Raw genomic sequence first — 9,513 nt, 5'->3', positions numbered from 1 at the left:
AATTAAAACTGGGACTTTTGGTGTGTGTCACTTGCCTTTTTCAACGGGAGGAGTTGCAATCTTCACAATCACAAAGGTTGCAGCTGTCACAGTCGCAATCTACAAACATACATGCATAACACCATAAACACAATGCACAACACAAATGCACAAGCATAGACATGAGATGCATATGATATTTACACAAGTGCACTCCATTTAATGATCTCTGGTTGTGACTATATGCATGATGCCAAGGTCATGTTTTATGGTTGGTTGTATTGTTGCGAACCATCTATGTCGCACTAGCGAAGGGCAACTACCATTAATTGAAAAAGGTGTTTTGGTACAGTAGACAAATAATGGTTTTGGTACTACTGGACATAGGGTTCCATTTGCAAGCATATGCAAAAAGAATCACTCGGAAAGGTTATGTAGATCTCATTTTATGGGTGAAGTACTCCGATTAGGCATTTAAATATGGATGAATCTCAAACTTCTATAAGTCCACATTTTATTGTTCCAAAGTGTTCCTCATATTTTTAGGATTCCAGAGGTATAAAGTTTGTAATTTTTGGACAAGCGGAGCTCTGGTTATGAATTTTGCAAAGCGCGGACTATCGAATTGCTGTTAAAACGAAATCTAGGGTGTGTCCCTGAACATGTGGCGCTCTACTACTGGCTGATACCTCTTCATCGCGGATCACTACTAACAGCCGTTTGATCTTCATAAAACCTACGGCCGAGATCTGTCTACAGGAAAGAAAAGAAACACAAAATAAAAAGTGGAGGGGCTCACGTGGCGGCGACGTGGCGCTGACCAGGCGCACGCGTGGCGACGCGTGGCGCTGACATGGCGGCGGTGAGTAGATGGCCGGAGCGGCTCGGACGGCGGCCGGCGGCGGCGCTCCCGATGTCTCCCGGCCTGAACAAGGCGTGCACGGGGTGTGGCACGGCGAGGTGGGGCTAGGGGCGGCGGCGTGGCTTGGCCCTGCCCCTGCCGGCGGTGAAGGGCGGCTGAAGGTGGCAGCGCGGCGAGCTTCTCCGGCGAGAAATTTGGGCAGCCTGGGGGCGGGATGGAGAGGGAGAGCAGGGGGAATTGGACGAGGGGAGCGGGGGCTAAATAGGGGCGGCCTCGGACAGGAGGGGGAGGTGCGCTGGGGGTGGGACGAGTGGAGATCGTGGTGGCTGGCGGTTCTGTGCGCTGCGTGCCTGTACGTGCGTGCGGGCGGAGGTTGGAGACGATGCGGGGTGACAGGCGCGCGTGCGGGTGGAGGCGCGCGGTTGGGCCGGTGGCATGGGTCGGCTCGGCCCAGGGGAAGGAGGGAGAGGAGAGGGAGGGAGCCAGGTGGGCTGGCCTGGTGCGGCCCAGGGAGGAAAGAGAGGGAGGGGGCGCGGGGAGGGGTTGGCTGGCTGGGCCATTCGGTTGGCCCAGTTGGGTCGGCCTCTCTTTCCCTGTTTTTCTTTTTTTTCTATCCTCTTCTCTTATTTTAAAAATGCATTTGAGGCGCCAAAAATACTCCGAAAAATGCAAATGAGATATCGATGGATTTCTTGTGAAAAGAGCTTCACTATGGAACCATATTTGAGACAAAATAAAATACGTTTGAAACCAAAGTTCGCGTACACGCCTAAGTGGCTAATAACGCCATTTAGGGTTCGGGGTTTTGAAATAACTTTGAGTTTCTCTTAAATTGCAACAATGTCATGATGCTTATGAATGCAATGCATGAGGTTTGAAATTTTAAAAATTGGGATGTTACAAACCTACCCCCCTTAAGATGATTCTCGCCCTCGAGAATCGGAGTGGCTAGCAAATAGGTGTGGGTGATCTTCACGGAGGTCATCTTCTCGTTCCCATGTAGCTTCTTCGTCTGTGTGGTGGTTCCACTAGACCTTGCAAAATTTGATCGTCTTCGTACGGGTCACTCTTTCTGCTGTCTCCAGTATCTTGATCGGCTTCTCTTCATATGTGAGATCACTCTCCAACTGAACTTCCTCAAGTGGCACGGTATCTCTCAACGGGGTCTCGCCATTTCCGGGTGACACTTCTTCGGTTGGCTTACATGGAACACACTCGTGAACTGCAGCTAAAGATTCCGGCGGTTCCAACTCATATGCTACTTCACCTTTGCGAGCCAGGATCTTGAACGGTCCTACAAAGCGGGGTGCTAACTTTCCCTTGACTCCAAATCTTTTCACACCACGAAGGGGTGAGACTCTTAGGTATGCTCTATCACCTATCTCATAGGTCACTTCCCTATGCTTTGAGTCAGCGTAGCTCTTCTGTCTAGATTGGGCTATCTTCAATCTATCTCTGATTAGTCTGACCTTCTCTTCGGCATCCTTGATTAGGTTTGGGCCAAACAGACTTCTTTCTCCTACGCCACTCCATAGCAATGGGGTGGTGCACTACCTTCTATACAATGCCTCAAAGGGTGCCATACCAATACTAGCTTGGTGGCTATTGTTGTATGAAAACTCTGCATAAGGCAGATTTTCATCCCAACTTGATCCATAGTCCAATGCACATGCTCTTAACATATCTTCCAAGATTTGATTTACTCTTTCGATCCGTCCATCAGCTCATGGGTGAAACGCTCGTGTCGAACTCAAGTCTAGTTCCCAAAGACTCATGTATTTGGCGCCAAAAGTGAGATGTAAACTGAGTACCTCTATCTGAAACAATGCTCTTGGGTACTCCATGCAAACATATGATTTTGTTCATGTATAACTTGGATAATTTGGCGCTTGTGTAGGTGGTCTTCACTGGAATGAAGTGAGCCACTTTAGTCAGACGGTCAACTACGACCCAAATGGAGTCATATCCCGATCTAGTCTTTGGCAGTCCGGTGATAAAATCCATGCCAATATTCTCCCACTTCCATTCTGGTACAGGTAGTGGTTGCAACAATCCTGCGGGTTTCGATGTTCCGCCTTGACTCTACTACAAACATCACACGAGTGCAATATACTCGGCGATGTCTCTCTTCGATTACTCCACCGAACCTTTCCTTCACGTCCATGTACATCTTTGTGTTACCGGATGAATGGAGTATGGTGAATCATGGGCTTCCTGGAAAATCAACTTCCTAAGCTCCGGGTCCCGGGGTACACGAGATACGCTTCTCAAACCATATGGTTCCTTGTTCATCTGCATGAAATCCTTTTGCTCTGCCTTCGCTCATATTGACCTTAATCTCCTCTATTTCTTTGTCTAACTATTGAGCTTCTCTAATTCTGTCCATTAGTGTTGGCTGAACTTCAAGTGATGCCAAATGACCTTTGGGCACAACCTCTAGTCTGAGGTAAACTGTTCACACAGTTCCTCGGGTAATTCTCCAGCGGTGAGGCCGTTTACATAGCTCTTACGGCTCAGCGCATCGGCTACAACGTTAGCCTTCCCTGGGTGGTATTGCAAATTCATATCATAATCTTTTATTAACTCCAACCATCTTCTTTGCCTCATGTTCAGCTCCTTCTGAGTGAATATGTACTTCAGGCTCTTATGGTCTGTGAACACATCACAATGCTTTCCCATCAAGTAGTGTCTCCACACATTCAGGGTATGAACCACAGATGCTAGCTCTAAGTCATGGGTTGGGTAGTTTCTCTCATGCTGTTTGAGTTGTCGCGAAGCATAGCACACTACTCTTCCATCTTGCATTAGAACACCTCCAAGTCCTTGACGAGAGGCGTCGCAGTACACTTGGAAATCCTTATTGATATCCGGAAAACATAGAACCGGTGCACTTACTAGGCGTTGCTTCAACTCTTGAAAACTAGCTTCACACTCATCGAGTCCAGATGAATTTCTTCTCCTTCTTCAACAGTGTTGTCATGGGCTTTGCAATCTTGGAGAAATTCTCAATAAATCTCCGATAGTATCCAGCTAGTCCTAGGAAACTCCGGATCTCTCCTGCATTCTTGGGTGATTCCCACTCGGTCACAGACTGCAACTTTACTCGGATCGATTGCGACTCCTTCTGCTGAAACTATATGTCCAAGGAATCCAACCCTATCCAACCGAACTCACACTTGCTGAACTTGGCATACAACTTGTGTTCTCTAAGCTTCTCCATGATTAGGCGCAAGTGCCTCTCATGTTCGGCTTCATCCTTTGAGTATATCAATATATCATCGATGAATACTACTACGAACTTATCCAAATATTCCATGAACACTTTGTTCATCATGGCCATAAAATATGCCGGGGCATTGGTTAGACCAAATGGCATAAGCTGTATACTCATACGGACCGTATCTAGTAGTGAATGCGGTCTTAGGTATGTCTTGCTCTCCGATCTTCATTTGGAAGTAACCCGATCGAAGATCGATTTTGGAAAATACTTTTGCTCCCTTCAGTTGGTCAAACAGGTCATTGATATTGGGCAACGGGTACTTGTTCTTGATAGTGACTTCATTGAGTGATCGATAATCCATTACCAATCTCTTGCTAGAATCTTTCTTCATCAGAAACAGAACAGGGGCTCCCCATGACGATGAACTAGGTCGAATGAAACCTTTTTCCAATTGTTCCTTAAGTTGCTTCTTCAACTCCTTCAATTCTTCCACATCCATCTTGTATGGTCTCTTGGCTATCGGTCCAGTTCCAGGCAATAGTTCAATGAGAAACTCAACTTCTCTGTCCGGTGGCATTCCTGGCAACTCTTCCGGAAATACATCCGGGTATTCTCTCACAACGAGCACAGTCTCCATGCTAACCCCCTTAAGAGAGTTGACCTTACTACCTTTAAGCTCAAAGGTTGAATTGAAACGAATCCTCTTCATTTCTGGGGTTGTGAGTGTAATTGATCTCTTTGCACAATCTATTATGTCTCCATAAGTGGTCATCCAATCCATGCCTAGGATTACATCCACACCTTGGGATTCCAAAATTACCAGTTGGGTTGGATCACGTCTTGGCGGCATTTGTGGTTGTTTAGCATAGATGAGAAACAAGACAGACAGATCTAGGGAATAAAATTTTCTACCCATGCACAAACAAGTCACACAATAAACAATCCATAAAATCGCGCAAGCAATTTTTTTTAAACACTAACAAACTAGTATGGTCATACCACAATTTGGTATGATCAATGCGTTTTTAAGATATCGTTGGTCTGATAAAGGAGAGAAAGTGGTGGTCTACTCTATTTCCATCTTGGGTGCTTCAAGCTTCTCTTCCACTTCCTTGAGGTCGTCAAAGATTGGACGTCTAAAAGATGAAGATTTGTTTTGAAGATGAAATAGGCGAGAATACAAGAAAACCAATTTGAAACATTTCTTTTCAATAGAAAACAGATTAGATAGATAAGATGGAATTTCATCCTAAGGTCTTCCTATTTCTAATCCAAACCTAGGGTCACGAACCTATGGGCAACACAGTGCTCTGATACCATATGTAGTGACCTCACTTTTAAAAGTGCAAGTCCCTGTGCATTAGTGCTAGTCCCTGGATCGAACTGCTAGCACACACAGTTTAAGATGAAATACCAAGTAGCAAAGGTCTTCATTACAACCTAAGATCCAGCGGAAATAAAATGGTTCGATAAAACTTGCATAGCTCAAGGGCTAGCATAAACATAAATCAGAGTTCAACATCAAGCGGAAAGCAAATAGCATGGAGTCCTCTTCCTTCACGGGTGCCACAGGCAGACATGTTGGGCAAAGACTCGTGATCCTAACATCTTCTTCAGCAGCTAGGGATACCGCAACATCAAACGTTGCAGCCCGAAGGAATCAATACATTTGGAATTGTATTGGCAAGGACACTTTTGTGGACTCAAAAGGCATCCTACACCTACGTGCACATTTGGCAGGTAGAGCTCAGGTTCATTTTGCATAAAGCCAATTTTTCCCTATCATTTATCAAAACATTTTCTTTCAATCTAATTAACAGTAACATTGGTAAATCCCCAATGTACCAATTAATAGTAACATTGGTAAAGCCCCAATGTACCTTCCTACCCTTGTTCACCCATCAAATTTTATTTAAGAAATTGGGATGAGGAGATCTTCGAACAAGGACTTGTCAGTTCGCTCAAGTTGTCCATAACCGGGGACACGGCTAAGTACTTAGATTTTACACTCTCGAGAGGTTGTACACCTTTACCCACATGGCCAGGTCAATCCTTCTACCTCGATGCACATTTTGCTCAAAGGACAGAGTGCAGACCGTGGCCGAGACCTTCTGTGTGTAATCACCCGAACCATTCCCTAAGGGCCCCGTTCCACCTACAGTATCCCTCTACCACCACCTGGCCCCTAGGATCCGGGTTCTTACAACATACCTTGTCAAGCCAGAGCCATAGTAGCATGTGGTTGTACGGAAAGCTAATGAGCAAGATTTGTCTACAATCTCTTTAAGCCTGGGTGACTTTCCGCAAGTGTGCACTAGCACCAGGGTCTCGCCCCCTGATACAGCCACCCTCTCCATAACTCCACCATTCACCCAGGTAATTCATTAAACTTAGTTGTTTTTTTCTTAACCTCTATCAAAACTTTTTCCATGGCATAGCAGGTAACAACTAAATTTAATGGCGGCTAAGGGAGTCTAGGAGTGGTGTAGCTAAACTACTAGGATTTACTAGCAAGCACAAAGCATAAACCCTAGACATGTCTACTATAAAAACACTACGGTGCAAGAATTAAAAGCTGGGACTTTTGGTGTGTGTCACTTGCCTTTTTCAACGGGAGGAGTTGCAATCTTCACAATCACAAAGGTTGCAGTATGTCACGGTCGCAATCTACAAACATACATGCATAACACCATAAACACAATGCACAACACAAATGCACAAGCATAGACATGAGATGCATATGATATTTACACAAGTGCACTCCATTTAATGATCTCTGGTTGTGACTATATGCATGATGCCAAGGTCATGTTTTATGGTTGGTTGTATTGTTGCGAACCATCTATGTCGCACTAGCGAAGGGCAACTACCATTAATTGAAAAAGGTGTTTTGGTACAGTAGACAAATAATGGTTTTGGTACTACTTGGACATAGGGTTCCATTTGCAAGCATATGCAAAAAGAATCACTCGGAAAGGTTATGTAGATCTCATTTTATGGGTGAAGTACTCCGATTAGGCATTTAAATATGGATGAATCTCAAACTTCTATAAGTCTACATTTTATTGTTCCAAAGTGTTCCTCATATTTTTAGTATTCCAGAGGTATAAAGTTTGTAATTTTTGGACAAGCGGAGCTCTGGTTATGAATTTTGCAAAGCGCGGACTATCGAATTGCTGTGTTAAAACGAAATCTAGGGTGTGTCCCTGAACATGTGGCGCTCTACTACTGGCTGATACCTCTTCATCGTGGATCACTACTAACAGCCGTTTGATCTTCATAAAACCTACGGCCGAGATCTGTCTACAGGAAAGAAAAGAAACACAAAATAAAAAGTGGAGGGGCTCACGTGGCGGCGACGTGGCGCTGACCAGGCGCACGCGTGGCGACGCGTGGCGCTGACGTGGCGGCGACGAGGAGATGGCCGGAGCGGCTCGGACGGCGGCCGGCGGCGGCGCTCCCGATGTCTCCCGGCCTGAACAAGGCGTGCACGGGGTGTGGCATGGCGAGGTGGGGCTAGGGGCGGCGGCGTGGCTTGGCCCTGCCCTCGCCGGCGGTGAAGGGCGGCCGAAGGTGGCGGCGCGGCGAGCTTCTCCGGCGAGAAATTTGGGCAGCCCGGGGGCGGGATGGAGAGGGAGAGCAGGGGGAATTGGACGAGGGGAGCGAGGGCTAAGTGGGGGCGGCCTGGGACGGGGGGGGGGGGTGCGCGGGGGGTGGGACGAGTGGAGATCGTGGTGGCCGGCGGTTCTGTGCGCTGCGTGCCTGTACGTGCGTGCGGGCGGAGGTTGGAGACGACGCGGGGCGACAGGCGCGCGTGCGGGTGGAGGCGCGCGGTTGGGCCGGTGGCATGGGTCGGCTCGGCCCAGGGGAAGGAGGGAGAGGAGAGGGGGGGAGCCGGGTGGGCTGGCCTGGTGCGGCCCAGGGAGGAAAGAGAGGGAGGGGGCGCGGGGAGGGGTTGGCTGGCTGGGCCATTCGGTTGGCCCAGTTGGGTCGGCCTCTCTTTCCCTTTTTTTCTTTTTTTTTTCTATCCTCTTCTCTTATTTTAAAAATGCATTTGAGGCCCCAAAAATACTCCGAAAAATGCAAATGAGATATCGATGGATTTCTTGTGAAAAGAGCTTCACTATGGAACCATATTTGAGACAAAATAAAATACGTTTGAAACCAAAGTTCGCGTACACGCCTAAGTGGCTAATAACGCCATTTAGGGTTCGGGGTTTTGAAATAACTTTGAGTTTCTCTTAAAATGCAACGATGTCATGATGCTTATGAATGCAATGCATGAGGTTTTAAATTTTAAAAATTGGGATGTTACAACGTATGACTATATATGGGAAACATGCCTACATGATTAATAATCTTGATCTTCTGTCTTAATGCTATTTCAATCATATCAATTGCCCAACTGTAATTTGTTCACCCAACACTTGTTATTGGAGAGTTACCACTAGTGTAGATAGTTGGGAACCCCGGTCCATCTTTCATCATCATATACTCGTTCTACATGTCATTGGAAGTAGTATCAACTATTTTACGGTGCCATTGCTCTCATATTACTGCTACCGGCTAACGTATTCTTGTTACTACTTGCTCCCATATTACTGCTGCTTTCACATCACCCCTATTACTAGTGCTTTTCCAGTGCGAGCTGAATTGACAACTCAGTTGTTAAGGCTTATAAGTATTCTTTACCTCCCCTTGTGTCGAATCAATAAATTTGGGTTTTACTTCCCTCGAAGACTGTTGCGATCCCCTATACTTGTGGGTTATCAACCCGCGACTTCAACCTCAGGGTGAGAAGTGCCCTGGTTGTCATCGTCGACAACAGTACGTTCTTCGACTTCTCCACCTTCAGGAAGAGGAGGAAGAGAAGCTAGAACAGGGTGGTTCTGCGAAAAACAAAGAGTGTCGACAAAAAGTTATGCAAAAAGACGCTAGCAAGATAGTAGTCGACAGATACCAAAACGCGAGAAGACAATATAGTAGTCAAGAGGAAAAATTACCTCGGGAAGGGGGTTGGCGCCACTATATGGCGTAATACGGCAAGAGGATGGAATAGTATCCTTCTTGTTGAGCGACGAGATCCTTCGGATCAGTTTCTCCAAATCCTTCACAGGAAGGTCTTTGGAGAGCACTGTCGAGCGTCTTCTTCACCGGCGTACATCCAAAGGGGATTTTTGCGAGCTTGGAGAGGCTGCACCCTGATCCTAAGGAAATAGGCGGTGATTTGAATACCCGACAATTCCTTGCCACGGGTGTTCTGGAGCTGGTGGATGCGAGTCATCAGCGCCTCTGTCGCCAATTTCTCATCTTCCGTGGCTTCAGTATCCCAGGAACGGCGGCGAAGGATCTTGGCTCCTCCGTCGAAAGGGGCGATATTGTTCTCCACTGAGTCGGAGCTTTCTTCATGCACATAGAGCCATTTCTTGCGCCACCCTTGGATGGAGTTGGG

This window comes from Lolium rigidum, chromosome 3, assembly GCF_022539505.1.
Source record: "Lolium rigidum isolate FL_2022 chromosome 3, APGP_CSIRO_Lrig_0.1, whole genome shotgun sequence".
NCBI lineage: Eukaryota > Viridiplantae > Streptophyta > Magnoliopsida > Poales > Poaceae > Lolium > Lolium rigidum.
Note: the sequence above shows the minus strand (reverse complement) of the source record.